The following is a 22,788-nucleotide window of genomic DNA, read 5'->3' on the forward strand; positions in this document are numbered from 1 at the left end:
CCAACCAGTTCCTGAGAAGGTCTGTCTGTATCTTCTCCTTACCCTTACAAAAAAGCTGCAACTTGAACTGAATACAAGAATTCCTCTGATTGGTGGTCCCTGTCAAAACAATACTATACAAGCAAGTATCATTTGCAGACTAGGAGAACTACAGAAGAAATTAGGAGCAGGTTTTGTACCTTTATGAATCATGAAAAGTGAACTTAGGCATCCACCTTGCCTCAAATGAGTAAAGAAATGTTCCAAACCACCTTGAACAATACTGGATTTGACTTTTTCCAGAATCAGAAAGCATGAACACTTTGAACACGTGAAAGTACAATACAAATACCTATGATGATTAAAGATGATGTCATTCCAGATATTTGAGCTGAAAGAAAACAGGAATTATGTTAAACCCAATAGATCTCATATTTCATTCCTGAACAGTCCCATATCTACTATAACTAATTTTTAATACAATTTTATGTTTCAGATGTTTCAAATACTCAGTTGGAGATTCAAATTGCATTTGAATTTCAATGGCTTCATTTATTTCTGGTCTATTTAATTCTGGCAGTAGCCTTATAAACTGCTGTTACTAAATGGAGATTTGATCTAGTTTGATGAGTCATGCATTACATATTGCTAACAGGAATGAAAGTTGCTTAAAGTATTATAATGATATATACGATTCAACATTTTTTAATGTAAAGCATGTTATTAATCGCTTTATTCCATTCCATTCATTAGCAATAATGGGGATGCAAAGGTTGAGCAACCTTTCCTCCAAAGAATCGGTAGGAGTAAAAGTTATTCAAGAACTCATTTATCAGGATAAGTGCTCTGAAGTGAAGGGAAGCCATAGAGCCAGTGAGGGCTGCACATGAGGTGCTTCTGGGACAGCTGTGTGTGGATAGGATTCTCTTGACTTGTGTGGGATGAGGCTTAAAAAGTAGAAAGGGTGAGAAGTGAGGTGGAACTGGAATTTCAAATGAGGAGGGTCTCATTGCCCCCAGAGCAGGGCTGAGAAACAGCTGAGTACATAAAACCTCATAAAGAAAACCAAAACAGAAATATTCCCCATTGTGACTGTTTAGTCTTTCTGCAGAGACTCATGAAGTCCAGGGTATTATCTATTTTTAATATCATTTGACCTGAAAAAAATCATGCTACCATCTGCAGTATGTGAAAGTCTGTCTTGCAGACCTAAGACCCACCATGAAAGAAAAAGAAAAAAGCACACGGATCATATTTAAACATTATTCAACAAATATCTTTATGATTTTATTTTTTGCAAAGAATGTAGCCAGTGGTTATAAGCAAAGAAAAAAAAATAGATGGTTTTCAGGAACAGTTGAAAGGAATTGATCATTTGGCTACATTACTGAAAACCCTTGAAAATTGAAAGTTCACAGTTATGAAATTCTCCATTACATTTATAAGCACATTTGAATCATTTGAGATTCATTCATTCAAACCTTGTTTAAAAGGATTTTGACACAATCTAGTTCTATCATTAAATCTGACTGAAATAAATGAAATGCAGGGTAACATTCTGTAACAGCTTACATTCCTTTCCAGTGGATTTTACCCTTGTTTTGTCATGTGCAATTATAGCCCAGTTTTTTTTCAGAACTTTATAAGAGATTTGAACTAATGCATTATTTCAATTTTTGCACATTTACTGCTTGAGAAAATACTACTGTCACTACTGAATAACCCTAAGCACATAAGGGTCTTGCTGAGTGAGAAAAAAACCCTATCTAGCTTCTTCCCAAAAGGCCACCCAGACATCACTGGCAGGATATGAATGTGCCAAGTTCTACTGCTTGGCTTCCTTAAGCATTCATAAAAAGGGGAAATGGTCTCTTGATCCAGTCCCATCACACTAGCATAATTTTATCCACTCCTCCCATAAATCCCATAAATAAGTTATGCCTTATTTTTAAACTCAGAAGGCTCAGATAATGCAACTTTTCTTCAGAGCAGACATGTTTGATCTTCTGAAGCATTTATCTGTTTATTTGCCATATTTCTATAGTGCTGCAAACAAATGATTTCAGCAGCAACTCTAGCATTTATTGGGTGAAAAATAGCATTCAACTTGGCATTTCTTCCAGGTAAACTTACACAGGACATATAGTGTTCTCACAGAATTTCCATACTTTTTTCAGTCCTAGTCTAGATTCCAAACAAATCAACCCAGATTTCTCACTTGAGGCACAAATGACCAGGCTCAAATTATCCTGCTTTGGACACATTATGCGAAGACACAGCTTTCTGGAGAAGGCTCTGATGCTGGGAAAGGTGGAAGTAAAGAGAAAAAGAGGATGATCAGCAGCAAGGGGGATGGACTTAGTTACAGTGGCAATGGGGGTACCATTGGAAGACCTGAAGAGCCAGGTTAGGGACAGATCATCATGGAGAAAATGTGTCTAAGTGGTCACTAAGAGTTGACAGTGACTTAATTGCACATAATCAATCAATCAATCAATCAATCAATCAATCAATCAATCAATCAATGAGTTCAGCTAAGTTCAGCTTGTTGCTCATATACTAATAACACTTAGTATTACTTGTTTTATTTCCCACGAAAAGCTTAGGAAAGTACTCTTTCCTGCCCCCATCTGAGCAAGGCTGTTCAGTTGCTGTCCCTTGAAAAGAGGGGGCACAGCCTGATAATGATCTGAAAGGCTATGATGGATAAGGAGCACCTGTGGGGAGCTGCTAAGTGAGGGAAGAAAGCTGTATAGCTGTATATCAAAAACAAACATATCTCAAGACTTGCCATTTAAACCTAGTGATGCTTTAGAGCACTTCAGGTTAATTTTAGTATAACTTATATTTGTTTGAAGTTGGTGCTGAGCACACCACGTTTGAAAGACTGTAACAAGTCTGCAGAACCCTAGGATTCATTGGATTGTGGCTCAAAACACCAGTCCTGTTCCACTGAATCCAGTGGCTCCCACAAAACATGTATTCGCACACACACAAATTGCACACATATTACTTTTTGGCCTTTAATTCACAGCCTTTTCTAGAATGCTACCCAAGATTATCAAGCACCTATTCAAAATTTTATTTTATCATTGTAAGCTGTTCACACACAGAAAATATCTTATTTACTAAACAAAAGTAGTCAGTACATGTACACATGGGTTACTAGGAGGAAGAAAATATCAGCAAATTATTTTCCTCTTCCTTTTAAGAGTCCGTGTGGAGGATCTTTTTTGCAATCCCTGGAGATTGAGATGTCTAGTGGCCAGACAGGATTGGTGTGTGCAAAGGGCACATGGCATGGATCAGGTTGGAGACAACAAAGGACAATCCTGCCAAGCTCTATAGGCTAGCATAGAGCTGCAAAAAATAGACATGCCCATGGTCATTATGGAAGCAATGTCAGCAAAAGTCTGAAGAGGTAAAGAAATTGAAAAAGGATTCTGGTTTCATTTATATATGCATTGCAAGGGCTTAGGAAAACAAGGGAGTGGTTTCCACTTTTTCAGTGTTTGTGCATCACACCCTCTTCTTGCTCTCTGTAATGCAGGGAGATTAGAATGATTTAAAGATATCCTGGTTAACCCCTTGTGACCAGAGTGGCCTGTGGGCTCTTAGGATTTGATAGAAGTTCAGTACATGCCCCCTCTTCAAGAAACATTAAAATGAGAAACATGAGCAGTTTCATTTTTGTAACCTTACTTGACAAGCAAACCAATGGCACTGGATTACCCTGTGAATGCCTCCCTCCTTCCAAGCCATGATGACACAGCTAAGGCATTTGCCTTTCAAACAAGAAAGTGAAAGCACTGGTTTTTCTGTACTCAAAGCTTGGTCTAAATCAGTTTGAAGCATATGTATTTAGCTGTGAGCTGAATGTATACATAAAATGCAAGACTCCTAATTTTAGAGGTAAGGATGGTCTTATAGAGATTGCTGGCATTTTTCTTTCTGTCATCTTTAGCTCCACTGAGAGTTTTCTGTGTTCTCCTGGTCTTCAGCATGCTTCTCCAGACCACACTCAACTCCACATATGGCTCCCCCAAACTAACAATATATCTCCCGCAATGTAACCCTGTGCAGTCATTTCAGGTTCACTAGTTAGCTTTTCTAAACCATTAGACTGCCAACCATTACTTTCATCTCAGTTCTCCTGTTGTCTCCTTTCCAGAATCTTTGCTGAAGATTTCTTAAAAGTCCCTCCTCTGAAGCCTGACCATCCTTCTCTCTCCTAAGGGAATCTTTCCTAGGAAAACAAGACTAAGTAGCACAAACTTGGCTTGGGTGTCTGGATGAAAGCATGCATATGTGACGAGCCAGCAAAAAGCCAAAACTACACATGGGATGAAATTCAAATTCCTTGTTGCTTTGCTGTTTTGTCAGTGGGGCAGTTATTGTTTTCCCCCAAGAATTTTCTCAAGAACACTATGGCATAATGCAGTACCATTCTCAGGAGCATTCTCTCTGCGGGAACATAGTAAGCAATATATCATCTGAACAATCACAGGGTTTTATTTTAGTTATGAAAGAAAGAAAAATGAAAAACACCTCTGCACTTAATTTTCAAAATGCTCGCTTCCCCAGTATCTATCAATTAATGGGATCCATTTGCATCAAATAGCACCACCACCACTACCACCACCTCTGCTGCAGCTTATCACCTGCATGCATGCAATCACAGAAACATGTGGCACATTCTCCAGGCAGGAGCCCTCAGAGTAATGTATCCCATCTTCTTGTTCACGGGTGATTCTTCCCTCTTCTACCCAAGCTGGAACAGAAGGGTGCCTTGAATTTTTCCCAATTCTTGCCTGACTTCCTGCCTGACATCGTGAATCTGAAAATAATATTTCTGTTGGTGAGCTTCAGGGCTCCAGCTATCTTAGGAATTATCTAGAAAATGCTCCAAATACTAGGAATCTGGGGAAAATATTGTTCAAGTTGTTACCCCCTTTCTATTCTGCACTGGTCAGACAACATCAGTTCTAGTGCCACAAGTCTATCAACCAAGATAATAAGGGCCTGGAAGGAAAAACTTATGAGGACTGGTTGAAGGCACTGGTTATGTTTAAGCTGGAGAGGAGAAAGATGTGATAGTTGTTTCCAAATATTTATAGGGCTGTCACGTAGAAGACAGGGCAGAATTTTCAGACTTGCTCCAGGAGAAACATTAGTTTAAATTACATGAAAGTAGATTTCAGTTAGAAAGCAGAAGATCATTTCTACAGTAGCAGTAAGAGCTGTTCTACAATGGAACAGACAGCCTTTCAAGATGGTGGGCTCTCCTTTGTTGGAGTTGCTTAAATGGAGGCTGGATGGCCATCTGTTAGGGATGATATAGCAATTGATTTCTACACTGGGCAGAGAGGTGATCCCTGAGATCCCTTCCGATCCTTACACTCTATGATTGTTTGATTCCCTTACCTTCCCAAGCTCCTTTGGGAAGACAAAGTGTCTTCTTTCCCTGCTGGTTCTCAGGGCAGCCTTGGGCCTCTCCTGGCTGCCTATGTAGCTGCAATTTAAAGAGGGCTGAAGGCTGTGGGTTACTGCTCTCTTCACTGGTAACCCCATTTCTTCTTGGAGCATTTAGACCACAGCAATACTAAGGAGAATGGTAACAGTGGGGCTTCCAAATGAAGATACTGTATTTACCCACAAGGAGGACTGATTCCCCACCCCCCTCCAATAATTACCTTTGAAATGGAAGAGTCATTTAACATGTATTGAATATAGCCTCACTGGAGTGACAATTTTAGAAGAATTGGGGGATCCATGAATGGAAAGCATTCTGAGGCATTTTCCTAGAGTCCTTGTTTCACTGAGGCAACAGCAATGGTGAACATTTCTTCTTCTACTCTGATACTCATCCTCTATGTACAGAGGGCAGTGAGAAAATGGTGAAGCTGGCACATTATCTCTTCACTGAATAAAGCTGTCTGTTGCAGAATTCCATGATGGAGCATGACTAGAAGACCTTTAAATTCAGTGGACTTTTTGCAGAATAAGTATGCGTTGCATTATGTTTTTGAAGAGCCTTTGAACTTAATGGGATTGACTACAGAGTAAGCATCTACAATTTTATGCCTCTCTTTTTTAGATTTTTTTTATCCCGCCTTTATTATTTTTATAGATAACTCAAGGTGACGAACATACCTAATACTCCTTCCTTCTATTTTCCCACATCGACAACCCTGTGAGGTGAGTTGGGCTGAGAGAGAGGGACTGGCCCAAAGTTGCCCAGCCTCAGGCGGGACTAGAACTTACTGTCTCCTGCTTTCTAGCCTGAAGCCTTCACCACTGGCTGTCCTGACTCAATACATTTCTTCCTTCCCCAGCTTCTTCCCCTTGTGCCATCTCCATCCTGGGTTATCTCTTCCCTTTTCTTTCCTTCCCAGTGCAGGTACTGTTTCCAGTCACCCTCCCATCTCCGTGGGTCGTAGTATACAAATGTATGGAGAATTAAAAAATTATTTCACAAACGGGGACCCTTATTTTACTGGCAATTATTTTTAATTAGTGCTTAATAATAATTATTATTATGAAGCAATTAATAGTGATAGTAATTAGTGATTAATATTAACATTAATATGAGGAATTAGGAGTGTGGCTTCTGGTCCATGTGTATAAACAAACAAACATTCATATATGCCTACATGTGCACAGGTGTATCAGACAAATATAGTTATTGGATGAAAATAATTTTCAGGATTGGTTTCAGGATTGATCACTCTAGATTGACAAGATAGGTATGCTGGGCTCTGCTCAGACCTTTCATTTGTGTTTATAATTTGTCTCCTCCTCCTCCTCCTCCTCCTCCTCCTCCTCCTCCTCCTCCTCCTCCTCCTCCTCCTCCTCCTCCTCCTCCTCTTCTTGATCATAAGGTCAATATTGTCTTCCTTTTAGGTTAAATAGTTTGAAGGACATGTTCAAGATGCCTTGTATTAAACTCAAGGGAGGTGTGAGATGGGGAAAATGGGAAGGGTGAGGCCATGCCAGAAAACACATAGTTGAAAAAGACTCAACTCTGCAAACTGCTTCTTGAGTGGTTCTGCCAGCTTAGATAATGGCAGATGTTGCTGCTGGATATGGATCTCCTGCCTGTGCTACTCATTCTAAAAAATGTTTGCTCAGAAAAGTGTAATCTGTTAGATGTGATCTGTCAAATTGATCTTCTTTTTTATATTGTTTTCACATTTTCAAACACAGTTTTCTTCTCTGGCATGACTATAATATTTTAAGGGGTGTAAACTACTCTGCATAACCATTTGCATTGGGAGAGTGAAATATAAACAAATAAGTGCTCTTGGGGCTTTTAGAGAAAGAAATATCAGATCTCAGTCTAATTTCCTGCAAGTCCTAGTGCTTGAAATGTGGCTAGAAAATGAGCAAGAATATAGACCCCTCCCCATCCTGAAGCCTCTTGGATCTGGCCATAAATCTGTGCTCCTTTTGCTAGGCTTGGTTTTTCCAGCATTGCAAACATGCAGAGATTTGGGGTACTTCCCTGCATGTGTTTTCTAGTGCTCGAAATTATGTTGCTAGATGCTTGCAGCTTCTATCATGGACTACTCCAAGATGGCTTGTGGTCTTGCAGGTTCATCACTGCCTCCTGATCTAAAGGTAACAATGGGTACAGAAAGGGGATCAGTACAGAGCCATAATTTCAGTCACTTTAAGTGGGCATCACCCAGCAATGCCTCAAGCTTCATTTCATTCTCTCAATTATACCATTCCAGGAATATTAATTGTATTACTTGATTGTTCATCTGTATAATGCATTACTATATCAGATACAGTGAATACCATATCCATTCTTTTACCCATTCATAAGTAACCATTTTACTTTTAAAATATTGTGTGTTTCGTTCACACACTGAGAAAGGTTTCCATGAATGGAGTGTTTATGTGTTGAGTGCAGTACTCCATGGACTTTACGGTCTAATGGCTTGTGAGAGGGGGCCTGTGGTTTTTCATCTTGTTTTCAGCTGTGCAAACAAGAGGCACTTCTCCTTCCTTTCAGAGCCCAGACTAAAGCCCACTAAAATGCCAGGGTTATAGCAATAGGGTTGCTGAGGTTTTAAAAATCAAACTGGGCAGGCCTGATGCTGTTCATCTTAACACCAAACATATTGTCAGTGTTTATTTTTTCTATCCCAGGCTCAGCTCTCAAATAAACAGATCACTGACTGAATTTCAAGGCTTTTTAAAAAGAGGGGCTTAAGAGGATATCAGCCTATTTTCAAAAGCAAATTGAACCTGTTCAGAACCACCCAAAGAAACAAGAGCACTGAAGAAATGACTAAGGCAATTATAAAACCATTTCTTACTTTTCACCATTTGAAGCTCTATTGCTTAGCTTGATTAAGTGGCATTCTGGATGAGAATGGGATATGTTAGCTTGAAACCACCACACCTCCTTTCCTGATCTGGATTAGAACATGCATAATGATTGGTATTTGTAGACATACATTGACCTTAGAGAAGCTCGCTTTTTTCCTTGGACTGAACTTTAAGAAGAATGGCATGTAGATCTTCTATTCTGTGCATCCCAGTATATTTAGAACTGGCAAAGGGTTCTTTTGTATGACATGTTTAATAGAAGGTACCATTTAAATATAATATAAAAAAGTGATAAGGAAAAATATCTAGAAGCACAATATCACTTGAAGTGTGCAGTTAGAATCTTAAGAGTTGGAAGGGACTTTCTAATCTAATATCCTGCTCACTAGGACAGGAAGGCCTGGCGCAATATGGTTCATGGGGTCAGAGTCGGACACGACTTAGCGACTGAACAACAACAACAACAACATCCTGCTCATTGCAGGATCCTGCAGAGGTCTCTGCTCACTGGCTTGGTTTGCAGACCTTTCACCATCTTGGCAGGCCTTCTCTGAACTTGATCCAATTTGTCTCTCTCCTTTTGAACTGTGAGGCCTAGAACTGGACACAGGACTCTAAATGGGATCTGATCAGGGCAGAGTAAAGTGGAACAATTTCTTCCTGAGGTGTCCTCTTAAAACACCCCAAACAGCATTGGCCTTTTTAGCAGCTGCACAATAGTGCTGGTTCATGTTTAACTTGTGGTAGACCTAAGGGGGTCCCTTTCTCACATAATACTGCCAGGCCACTTCTCCCTTTTATCTTATATTTTCCCTATCCAAATGTAGAACTTCACATTTCTTCCACTTACAAGTCCATTCTATTTATTTCAGCTCATGGTTCAAACCTGTCTAGGTTTGCCCACCTCTTCCAGATTTGTGCCATTTGTGAATTATGTATGTTCCCTCAAGTCCTTTATCCAAGTAATGAATAAAAATCTTGAACAATACAGGTCCAAGGACAGAGCCCAGTTGCTTTCCACTCAGTACTTCTCTTAAAGGTGGAGCCATTTATGAGCACCCTTCAGATATGGTCATTCAGCCAGCTGTGAGTCCATGTAATGGCTATTTACCATATTATTAAGAACAAAATCATGAGAGAATCTGACAATGGCTTTGCTGAGGTCCTGGTACACTGCCTCTGAGGGAAAGCTGGAGGACAGTCAGTTGATGAATATGTATCTCAGAAAAGTCAAGTCAGTCCAAGTGCTGAGATAGGTGGGAAAAAGTATTTGAAAGAGTTCACTTTCACAGACCACTTTTATGCCCTAAGATGCTGATGTGGACCTCTGTACAAGAAGCCTTCTATAGAAGTGAAACAAGAGATAAAAATAAATGGATGAGATATAAAGACTTATTAGAAAAAGAACAAGGAGAATATAAAATTAAATCAAAAGAGCAATTGGTTTTAGAAGAATATACCTTTCAATGGCTTTCTTATATGCAATATAAAGAAAAATTTAAAATTGATAAAAAAGAATTTGGATTTGAACAGAATAAATTGGAATTTGAAATTCAATTATGTGAAACAGATGAGCACTTAATAGCAAAAATGTATAAATTATTGTTGAGAGAAGAAATCGTTGAAGAACAAGTTAAAGAATGCATGATTAAATGGGCAAAAAATATTGGACATAATACACATATACAGCAATGGGAAAATATGTGGTCTAAAGGATTAAAATTTACTTTATGTTATAATTTGAAAGAAAATTTTTATAAAATGATGTATCGATGGTATAAGACACCCCAAAGACTATCAAAGAAGTATGGGACAATTTCCAACGTTTGTCGGAAATGTAACCAACAAGAGTTTTACCATATGTGGTGGACATGTAAAATTGTGAAGAAATTTTGGACTCAAATACAAACCTTGATGCAGAGCATACTACAAATTCAGATTCCATTTAAACCAGAATTATTCCTGTTGGGGATAATGGACTTTCAAACAGGAAAACATCTTATTAGAATTACTCAATACATGATTATCACAGCAAGACTTCTCTATGCACAATTTTGGAAAACCCAGACACTACCAACAATACAAGAATGGTTGCTAAAACTGATGGAAATGGCAGAAAATGATAAACTGACTTGCTTATTAAAAGAAAACTCAAATAACTATTACCTTAAGGAATGGAAACCATTGATGGACTATTTGCAAAATGCAGGAGGGGTGAAGCTTACATGGGGATTTGAAGATTAGATTATAAATGTAATGGGATATGTTTTGACAAAGAATTATTCCTACTTAATGTATTAAAAACTAGCACTTATGATAGCCTTATTATTCCTAAGACCAGAGATAGATTGGAAGTTATCTATTTTTCATATCTTTTTTCTTTTTCTTTTACTTTATCTCACTTTTTCTTTCCCTTTTCTTTATATTTTGTATTTCCAATTTTCTTTTTCATTTCTAACTTTTAAATTTGTAACTTTAAAATTTCAATAAAATATAATTTTAAAAAGAGAGTTCACTTTCCACAATAAAAGCTGAGAAATTACTCTTACTGTTCTCAGGGTTCTGTATTTATAGCAGACGAGCATTAAAAAGACCTTAAAATCAGTGTTATTCTTGCTTCCTTGGCTTTGCCAGCTACATGGGGCTTGATAGTCACTCTATCAAAGAAGAAAATGAGGTTGATCTGGTATGATTTGCCTGTGACCAACCCATGCGGCTCATTTTAGTTGCAACATGCCTATTCAAGTGCTCATAAACACAGCATTTAAATAATTTATTCAAGGACCTTGCCCTCTATAGACATCAAGCTGATCCAGTTTCCTGGGTCCTCCATTCTTTCCTTTTTGAAAATGGGGACAACATTTGTTCTTCAGTCTTCTGGGAATTTAACTCCAGGAATTCTCAAAGGCTACTGTTCTCAAAGAGGAGAACTAGAGTTCTCAAAGTTCCCTCAGTACCTTAAAATGTAATCCATCTGGCCTAGGAGACAGGCATTCAAATTAGTTTAGTTCTGTCATACCCTCTCCTTGTTTATCCTAAGCTGCAGTCCCTTCATTCCCTCAGAGGCATACAATGTCCAGTTAGGGCTTAATTTCCCTTCTGAGAGAGGACAGATGCAAAATATAGTAGGAGTTCAGAATTTCAGCTTTCTCCCTATTCTCACTCATTACTAATTCACCACTTTCTCATTGCAATGGGAGCTACACTCTCTTTGGTTTTCTTTTTCTTTCCAACAAACCCCTTTTTGCTGTTTTTGGTATCTCTTACAAGCCTCGATCATCTGAGGATTAGACTTTTTGGCATAATTCCTACAGTTTCTGGAAACAATCTTCTATTCTGCTTTGTTTATGTTCCCTTGCTTCTGTTTCCTGTGCATGTCTCTTCTTCTCTTTAGTATTTTAGAGAGCTCTGCGTGTATCTGCTCTGGCTCCTTTAGATTTCACCTATTTTTTCTTCTTGTAGATAATTTTTTTGTTCATTTGTTTGTAACCTTGTGCAGATTTTTCAGTAGGGATCAGGTGTAACACTATTGCCTGGTGTTGGATTTCAAGAACTAATTTTGGCAGCAGAAATAATGGGGTGGATTTGGGGAAATCTCAACTTTAACTTTCCACCACAACATTGTATTAATACTCCAATTAGATCTGTCATCAAAGGCAGAAAAGATATACCTTTAAGGCATTTCTTTGGGGCTGTTTTTTGCAGAGACATGGGTGAACTTGCCTGGTGCTTTTAGAGAATTTAGAAATGGAGGTCATATTGTCTAAGTCACCCCCTAAATTTTCTGCTCTGGGTTTTGCATTGCCATCTCTATGGCTTTTGTAAGGAATTGGTAAGTGCTTTATCTAGAATTGCAAACATAAATCACTCTTAGCTTTTCATCTATTTTATCAGCACAGTTATGTGCCACAGCCTATTTATGTGAGGCTATAACATAGGATTCTGGATTCTCCATGCTTCTGAGCTCTTCAGTTGAAGGAGATCTGCTCACAAACCACATTTTCTTGGAAATGAAAGAGCAGCAGTCATATTATAGTTGCTTATGGTTGCCAAGCTTAAGGACTGTTTCCTCTTTTCTGTGGCTAAACAAAAGAATTTTTCCTACCATGTTGCTGGATTAGGAATGCTGAAAATATCTGGCAGCAAAAACTGTGCCTTTTCTTGGCCTTGTCAGGAACCTGTGAATTTAAAACCTGACCAAAGGGGACAATACATTCCAGTCAGAAGCTGGATTTCATCCCTTCTCCGAGTAAAACATGTTTCTCCTTGAGCCAACGGTCCTGTTCAAGGCAACGGCTGGCATATCCTCTTGATTTCCATGCATTGGGAATAGAGGGTTTTAAGTAGCTCCTGTGCATGTTCACAGAAGCGCTGGGAATTCTCTAGCTCTCCGGCTATTTGCATGAACTATCCTTTCCATGTTCTCCTAGGCAAATATATGTTTTGTGTTGAGGGGATGGGTAGCTGTTAAACTTCTGTGATACTGGTTCTTTATTGCAGTATGTGTTTTTTAATTCTTTGACACAGCTGATGCCCTATTTGTTCTATGTATACAACTCCCACTTTCGAACCCCTGCACCAAGGAAGCCTTGCTGGGATGTGAGGCAAAACATCTGCAAAAAAATCAATCAATACCTCAGTACTGATCTCCTGAAGTCTGGGGAACCTGACTACTGAGTACGTACTGTACAGAAAACCGGGGTTACTTCTGTTCCAAGAAATTCTTAGAATGTTTGCTTCTTTCTGACAATACAATGTTGTCTGGCCACCTGTTCATCACATGGTTTTGGGGGAAAGCAGGTAGAAGTAGAGTTCAATGAGTGCTTCTTTTCCAAACTACCAAGGTGACTGGGTTGGGGGTGGGGGGCAGAGAGGATAAGAGTGCTTCAGCCCCCATCAACAGGTATGGGGTCCTTCCTGTTTCTGCTTGCAAAGTCTGAAAGAAATTTGCATCCCCTCTTCTGTTCACTCTCCTGTAATTTGCTCCCCCCTTTCACAAATGGGGGAACTTAAAGTATAATGAACAATTCAAGACAGCACTAATTATGTATCATTCACAAAGGCAATTATTATTCTTAATCTCTTAGGTAGATCTTTGTTTCCTGGTGCATCAAGAGATGCAGATGTGAAGTGCATAATTTCTCTTTTACCATTTGCTTCCAAGCTCCTGGACTGCACTGCTGATACCTGCGGTCTCACCTCTCTCATTTTCCACCTCTGTTTTGCCACCCCTCCCCTTGTTGCTTTCCACCCCTATATGTGTCCTTATTAACTAATAACCTGCTTAATAATGCAAAGTCTGCTGAGTTCTCATCCTTACTTTATTATTTCCCTATAACCAGTTACCTTCAGCTGCTTCACCCCCTTTCTGCCCTCACAATTTCTGTGACTCAACTTCCAGGTGCTTTTCTTCCCCCAGTGGGGAGAAATCATTCTTCTGCTTTCTTCCTCTCTCTCCCTCCCTCTTTCATAAAATCCTGAATGTCCCCATCCTTGGCACTCTGAACTTCTCTATGGATCTTGGTGAGCTCACCAAACCTTGTGGCTTTCAAGCCCATCTGTATGAAGATGACAGAAAGCTCTATCTCCAGGCTTGAATTAGAATGCTTTGATGAGGGCTGGGTTAAGATGTCTACTGTTTTGTTCCTCCTAGCTGAGGTACAAAGCTTAGCAGGCTGCTAAGAAGCCATATTGTAACCCAGAGTCATCACTGTCCATTTGCATTCATATGGAACTCAACCAACACAGTGGTGCCATGTTAATGTCTTGAGACTAATAGAAGCTGATTACAAAAACATGCTCGTATTTTTTCTGGAATGAGCCCCAGCTATTAAACAGTGCTATTCTGATTATAGAATAAAAGTTGTAAGTATTGCAACATTGCTTAAAGACTGCCAAAGCTTCCAGTGCACTCACTTAGTTCCAGAAATTTGAAATTATGTAATTTAAAACAATCATTTGGTGTGGAACTTGGCACTGAAGGGTCCACTCACCAGCAATTTTTTTAAATTGGCATAACTGTTTTTGGTAATTTTTGAAATGAAAAAAAAAATAGGCCTAGTGAAACATAATAGATACCAACTGGATCTAAATAGATGTGTGAATAGATGCTTACTCCTAACCCTCTTGATATTCATAAATGGTTTTAGTATACAGGGGACACCTTGATTGAAAAGATGGGTGGAGCTCTCATTTCCTTATTTTTTTTAAGTTAGTGCTCTATTTTGTTTCTTGTTTGTATGTGTGTGCTTTAAGAAGTTGCTAAGTATACACACAGATCTCCTTTTTCACAGAAAAAAAAGTGCTTTTGGCTGTAATAGTCAAACCACAAGCTTTAGAAGCCCACAAGCTTCAGGGAGGCTCTTTCACAGAGAGGGCTTCAGGATCCCAGCCTTGTTTGAGGCAGTCCACGATCGGCATTTCTAATGGAAATGCTGACAGAAGCTTAATTACACAGTCCATAGCCAAGCACTTTTATATCCTGGCTTAAAACATAATAGCTTTATTATTCTTAGCACATTGAAAATTTAATGGTAATTTTTAAAGTGCGGGTTTTTCTTGGCCAGGTTTGAGCTCCTAAGGGAACTCCTGGGCTGTGTGGGGAAGGGTATGGCTGTGTTAGGATAAAGGGTCCTTGAGCCTCAAACATGTGACAACAATGTGTGTCGAGAGCCATTTTGAGGAGCTGAAGGGAACCAGAGGTTGAAATTCAGAGCCCATCCAATTGCTAGATGACTCCTGTCAGATTTGCAAAAACTCCTCGTTCATTCTTAAATGTTTTTTAATTGTGACATTTCCAGGGTATGTCCAGTGCTTGATGCTATCACTCCCTCTGGGTTTTTGTTTTTTGTTGGTTTTGTTTTTGGGTTGCTCAAGCTGTGAAAGCCATTGCTTTCCTAGCCAAGCCACCACCACCACCCACACACAGGAGGAAGATGTCAGCACACTTGAGGAAAGCCTTAGGTCTACAGGATTAAAACAAGAAGATCTTTAGAAAGAACAAGCTAAAGGAGGAGTACTTTCCATCCAGGGAGGATGGAAAGTATTCTGTGAATGTGGAACGCTAAAGTTCCATTCCTGCTAGAAGAACAGAGTCTGCTTATAACATCCTTGCCATCCTCACCTTGGAAGAATAGAATCAAAGGTGATCATTCCTAGTGAATGACCTCTTCTCCTTATCTTTCATCCCGTTGCAGGATTTTTCTTAGGTTTTCAAAGTTTCTGTATTTGTTGAAAATGTACTTCATAAACTCAACATACAATGTGACTGTGGGGAGGGAGTAATCTAGATCCTGGTGCTGGGGGAGAGAAAAATGGGCATGTCCATCCCCCTGTGACCCCTGTACTAGTTCTTCCCAAGTGGCAAATAGGTACAGCTGGCAAGGAAGCAAAAGCCAAAAGGAGTTTTGTTATTTACTTTTGTTCTTTTCCTCATGCTGGCATTTTTTTCTGAATCGTAAAGGAAGAGGGAAGTGCCAGTCAAAACTGATTCTGCTTTGAGCAGGACATTGAAGTCATGTATAATCAGGCCCTTCCCGTATGTACACTGATTTGTGGTGCTCTCTATTCTGTATCATTTCAGAGCTAACAAAAACCAATGATAGCCATCTTGATTCGCGAGAAAAAAATTTGCCACCCCTAATAGGATAATAAATTTATTAGGAGCAACCAAACCTGCACCAAAGAGCTCTTCATCAGGCAAGGTCCCATGAGGGGGAGGAAGCAAGAAAATCCAAAGAGTAGGTGTGGGACTTCAGCTGTAAGGTCTGCTGTTCAAAGGTGGTCTCAAGATGAAGACAATAGTGAATGCCTGAATGAATCTTAGATGCTGTCAGTGTCAGCTTACACCTAGCATGCAGAGACAAAGAATAGCAAGTGACCACCCAAGTTGAAATCCTGAGACACACCTGACTTTAATGTCCATTTTGGCATGGTTATTAAAGTCCCCCAAGACAAGAAGTCTAAGTGAGTCACCAGAGATCGCAGTAGCTAGTGCATTGGGGCAGACAGTGCACTAAGAGTATCCCTAAACTGTCTCAAGCAGACACAGCAACAGAAATTCAACCTTGGTAGACTGTCAGATGCAGCTCCCCTTGCCACCCTCCCCCCACATCCAGCACTGCCTGAAATCCAGAGCAACCCAGTGGATAGCCAGGTCTCTCTCTAGCACTTTCATTGAGGACTAAATCCTGGATAATAGATATTTCACCAGCAACTGACTGACCTTAAAAACCAGGACCTTCAGTGTCACCTAGATTAGACTGCAACCTGAAAGGCAGACTGGCCAATCTGACCTCCTTTCCTGCAATGACCAAGTGGCAACCTCCTGCTGTATCTCCCTGTGTTGGTCTTATTTACTCCTAGGTCAAGCGCCATCCTCCCCCTCCCCTGTTTCCTTGATGCCAAATCTATCAGTCAGCTGAAGCCAATCATCTCCCAATGTTGGTATATAAAGACAGGCAGAGTCATCCCTCCAAGGGAACCCCCAGCATCAAGGACTCCACCCTCCCAAGAGAGCTTCCTGGGCAGTTTATGCCAATGACTGAATCCATGCAGAGCAGTGGCAGAGGGTCTTAAAACAAAGCTTTCCTTTAGTGTTTCTGGGACACCGCTGGGTGTGAATAGACCATGGTGCCATGCGATTTCATGGTTAGGATCTGCCCAGAGCCTGTGACTGGGGCAGCATATAAATTCTTATATAATTTTTTATTAAAATTTTTGATTATAATAGTAAAATCTAATACAAACTAAACTTAAAGGAAGAAAAGAGAATAGAAAGAAGGTGTAAAAACTGAAAGAAAAGAAAGAGAGAAGAAAGACAAAAGTAAGAATATAATAAAGAAAAAGATATATATAAAGAAGTGACTTCCAACCTTCATCACAACAAGTATAAACAAATTTAGTGACTCTTCACCCCCTCTAAAGGTTACAAACATCTCCTCATTCCATATCCCATCTCTTATCTATAAAGAAATCCATAAAATATCATATTTTCAGTCCTGGGGTTGGCAGGCAGTCTATAGAGGGTTGCCAGAAGTAACAACATATCTTATTTTAATCTTGATCAAATAAACCAACTGTATATCTCTTCCTTTAACTTCTAACAGTCTTAATCTTTAATTCATTCAAATATTGTCGTAGGATTTGATTTCTCTTCATTTCTTCTTTGTCCCATTGCACAGAGTTTTTCAAGACTTTAACAAGCCTCTTTTGTAAATCCAATAGGAAAAAATATCCAGGTCACACTGTCTTGGTTCGTCATTTGTATTTCCCTTTTAAATTTTAAAACCTCAGCCAATTTCTTTTGTAGACCTAGTGAAGCATCCTTTTCTAAGTCATTCCCTTGGCTTGTCAGTTGCAAATCCACTTTTGATATCATCTCAGTCTTGTCAGGTAAAATTTGTTCTACATCTGACATTTCTTCAATAATATCTTTTGAACGTAGTCTATCCATAGAAGCAGATATCATTACTGACATTGTTGATATTGTGGCTGCTATTTTCTGATTCCATTCTTCAGAAGTCTCCTTCAATATTTTTATTGTTATAACATTTTGCAATATTTTAAATGATTGTTAATCTTTCCTCTACCTAAAAACTTTAGTCCCCTCTAGCGTCCAGTTTTTGAAATCAGGAAATTGCTTATCTTGTGGGAAATAGATTATTTTAGTTTTTACAAGAAGCTGTTCGTTCTTTATAATTAATTCCAAAATCTTATTGTAAAAGTTTTAATATTCCAATTTTATCTGGACCCTTAGCCTGTTTATAACTTTATAAGATCAAAATCTTATTTAGGTTTTTGCTGTTTATTTCATATTCTTTAAATTCTTAAGCTTATGATTAAAATCTTATTTCATTCAGGACTGAAGGCAGTCTCACCCAGTGTTTTCTAACTTGTCATTTTGAAGGTCTCTAATAGCTTAAAAGTAATTAATGAGCAATTTCTGAAAGTGACTAGAAAATGAGGTTTGTGAACTTAGTGCCCTTTAAAAGTCTCCACCGTGGCTGCAAGCAAGATGGCTAATGCCGTCATCTCCTGGTGCCCAAACCCATGGAAAACCTCTGTCCTGTGATCTCCTTGTGAGGAGCATCTGTCTGGAGCACATGTGGGCAATCTCCCATCCTCTTCTTATCCAGAGAGATTCCAAAGAACCAGTCTACTCACCGGTTCCCTGGTCTTTACCGAGGTCATCAGCTTCACTTTCACAGAGCAGTCTTCAGTTTTCCATATCTCTCCTGGAAGTCCTGGCAGCATATAAATTCTGTAAAATAGATAAATATTAATACTGATATACTTAGGGGATGGTTGATAAACAGAGATGTCACTGTGCATCAGAATGTTTTAGATTTTCCCCCAGTGCAGACAGTGATATACTTGAGGGCTAGGAATTTAGTGATAAGCCATGAGATTTTGGCATGACAGCATGACTAGAGTTCTGCTGTTTGTTTTGGACATTGTCCTCAGTTCTTTGCAGAACTGGCTATTTCTGCAAGGCCTGAATTCTTGCCACAGATTCTGACAGTTGTAGATTAGAGGCTGAGATATCCCTGTATAAAGGGTCTGAAGAAAGCCAGATTGCTGTAGTGGTTAAAGCACCAGGTTAGAAACCAGAAGACCGTGAGTTCTGGTCCTGCCTCAGGCATGAAGCCAGCTGGGTGACCTTGGACCAGTCACTTTCCCTCTCAGCCCTAGGAAGCAGGCAATGGCAAACCACTTCTGAAAAACCTTGCAAGAAAACTGCAGGCAGTCGCCAGGACTCAAAAACTGACTTGAAGGCACAAACAAAAAAGAAAGGATCTGATATGCCAAGTAGTTGAAAAAGTTCCAGGGATTCAAGAGGAATCTTATTGTGCTGTAACTAGTCCTCTTGGAGGAAAACTGTTGCTGTGCGGAACCACCACCATTTACTACCTTGAAGGCTTTGGCCAAAAATTGTGACTCTCTTGTGACTGTAGCACAGTCTCAGAAGACATTCCAACAAAGAGGAAGAGGAAAGACTTAGGAGAGGAGGAGGTAAAATGAAGAACCGGGTTATAATAAAGAGTTTTTAGTCACAGCTGGCTTTAGAGTTTATTATATTCCTCTAAGAAAGAATACCATAACACTCATGACTTTAGGGTTAAGAAGACCCTGGAGAGAGAACCTTTCTTAAACCTCCTCTCCTAAGTCCTTCCTCTTCCTCTTTGTTGGAATGTCTTCTGAGACTGTGCTACAGTCCCAAATATACACTCCTTTTAATGCAGTCTCCTTTTAATGCTACAGTCCCAAATATACACTCCTTTTAATGCAGTCTCCTCAAATTTATGCTTTTTGTGCAAATTTTTGAGTAGAGAATAATGAACTCTGGTGGATTCCACTTATTGAAGCTGCTGTTTGCTGTGCTCCATTTTGGCAGTTTTTATGTCTTCCTAGTCCAATTCACCCAAATGTTTCCCTTCAAATTAATAACCAGCTTCATAAATGTTAGATTAAATCACTGTCAGTCAGTAGACTTAGCACTGTTCAGTTGAAGATTTTTTATGTTCCAAATAATAAGTGCTTAGGAAATTTTGCCAGCCTTGCTTGAGTTAGAAAATATATAAAATCCTTCTTAGAAACAGTGATGTCACAGAGCAGGCCATAATGTAGAGCCTTTCAGACTGCTTTGATAGAAAGAAGACATACCTTATATGCTCAAAGACAACAAAGCCATCCAGGAAGTATGCTTCATAGGCATTCAAGGCTACATATGTGCCCCAGATGTTATGGGAAATTACAGATTCCATGAGAGACACGTTTGTTTGTTTTAAAAATATCCATGCCTTTTTAAATGGATGTCTGTGGAATTAGTTTTTGCGTTAATAAGTGGATGAACCTCACTGAGATCTTTTAAAATATTGATGTTCAAGATGATCAGAAAAATCTTACTTCCTAATACAGGTTAATTTTTCAGAAAGACAGTGAACACAATTATTCCTCATACTTAAATGTTAATGGAATGGAAACTTGACATGGGAAATGCAGTTAAATTCCGTATTGTGTATGTCTGACATTTTTTTCCAGAAATTTTGATTCTGGATCATTCATTCATTCATTCATTCATTCATTCATTCATTCATTCTTGGATTGATAATGACACTTCACAGCTTGGATAACTTGGTGGCCTAATTCTGTAGGAATATACAAGCCCAACAAGACAAGGTGAGATAAAATGTTCTGGTATTCCGACTCTCAAACCAGCTTAGAAGTGGAGGGTACCAGTCATGTGTTTTCCTCCTCTCTAGGCTGGTTCTCTATTATTTGGCAGCAAAGATGATTTTGCCAAATGCAGCAGAGATAGGCAGGCCTAATTTTTTGATGATCGAGATGAGCTGAAAGCAGTAGCAAGGTGGGAGTGATGATGGGGAAGAAGATTGCAAAACAGGGTCATACCACCAGCTGGCCAAGAGTCCCTTGGAAGTTGAAACTTGAACTAGCTGTGACCAGGCTGAGATTTTGGGCAGGGGACTGATCTGTGTAGCAGGGGCTGCAGAAGGACATGAAAAGTGTGTTCTTGGGTTGCAGCCCTTTGCCAGGCATAAAAGTGGAAGTTTGGAGGGTTTATTAATTATCAACCCAGCATGGCTGCTGTAAAGTTCAGATAGTTCTGCCAATACAGATGTACTTTTGCTGCCATTTTCTTCCAATGTACCTCCAGGTAGGTCTCACATCAGTTTCATATCTGCAGGAAGTGGGGCAGGATCCATTTTATTAACAGCAGAATTCCATTCAGGATTGCATGAAGTCTGAATAATGATGATGATGATGATGATGATGATGATGAAAAGGATTATAAAAATATTTCAGAACTAGACAAATACATGCACACAACAAAAGCACTGAAGTGTTAGTAATTATTCTTTCTTGTTATTGGTGTAAACTAATTTTGATATACCGGAAGTATAACCATAACCTTGTTGGAAGGCATTTCAGTATCCTTGGCTCTCAGTCCCCTTGGACTTCAGGTTCACACTGTTCCACAAAGAGACTGTTATCTCTTCTCCCTTTCATATCTGGGTTTTGCAGAGAGCCAAGACAGCCAGCTACATCAGCAAACTTGAGCCATTCCTAGAGGGATTTGCTTTACATGACTTCTTTATTAAAGAGACAAAGATCACAGCTGTGGAATTGGTTTTGAGGGCTGGGCAATATTTGCAGAAGAAAACAGCGTAATGCAGTTTTGAGCCAACCACATAGAAGCTCTTTGGCCAGTATTCTTGTTTAATTCAAAGAGCCCTGCCCATCAGAGCTGGCAAAACCAGTAAGCAGTTTTGCCTGCCAGCATGTGTGCGATTGGTGTTTAGAGCCCAGGGCATTATGTTGCCAGGAACCCAAAATGCTATTGTTCAGACAGTCCTTAGGTAAAGCCAACAGCCATCCACTTCCAAGGAAGAGATATCCAAATAAAGCACAAATGATTAATTTGGCCTCCCCTCTCCTCTCCTGGTTTACTGTTTGCAGCTTGGGGACCCCCAGCACACTGTTCTCCTGCGAGGTCCCCATGTGGCAGAGCTCTCAGTACTGTGGCTAACCCCTTTCCAAGTACAAACACCTGTGAAAACATAATTAGCCTTGCCAATATATCTACTAAGAAATGCCTTCCAGTAGGTTATAGATATAATATTCAAGCCATTCAGGGGAATCCAAACCAAACACAAAAAGTCTTATTGGGGCAAGAGGATATTAAGAATAATAGTCAGATTATATATGAGAGTTTATCGAAGAGGAAGGGAGAGACATTAGTCATCGTTTTGCTATAAAATGAGAGTTAATCAAAGGGGGGGGAGGTTAGAGGTCAGATGTTGTATTTGTACTATTATTATTTTTAAATCATCAAGGTTTCCATGAATGGCAAATGAAATGATCCTGAACTAAGAAAAACAAGAGATTTCTCAGCAGGGGTTCACTTCAAGATGAGCTAAGAGAATCTGTCACATGAACGCGCCTCACTATTGTTATCTGGGTCTCATACCTTTTTCCTGAACAGTGAAGCTTTGTCTAATTGTGCTTACTTTCAAGCCTTTTCATAAGACACTGAGGGATATTTATGTATCTCTCTTTAAAATGTGCACTATCCCATAAAAGCAGAATTGCTCTAGCTTCGCTTCTCTTGCTGCACTTCATTTCTCTCCCTAAGAGAAAAGAGGATTCTAGCGTTAGTGTGTCTTTTTCATGAATCCCCCCAGATTGGCTTTCCATGGGAATCCTAAAACTATGTTGTAGGGGAACATGATTTGGGGTGAAGCAAGGCCCACCACTAAAATAAAAGAACCCAAACCCAGCTGACTTTTAGCCTTCAAGATATTTATATTCTGAAAAAACACAAGCTTTATATGAGCTACTGAGGCTCTGTTATATTTCCGCTGATGACTATTAGGCATATACTGTACTCTCCCCTTAAATTCAAAAGAACCCATAGTTTCAAACATTGGTTTAATTATCAAGTTACTG

Source organism: Python bivittatus, unplaced genomic scaffold (genome assembly GCF_059951505.1).
Source record: "Python bivittatus isolate LINGU-HERP-01145 unplaced genomic scaffold, Pbiv_v1 ctg000960_np1212, whole genome shotgun sequence".
Taxonomy (NCBI): domain Eukaryota; kingdom Metazoa; phylum Chordata; class Lepidosauria; order Squamata; family Pythonidae; genus Python; species Python bivittatus.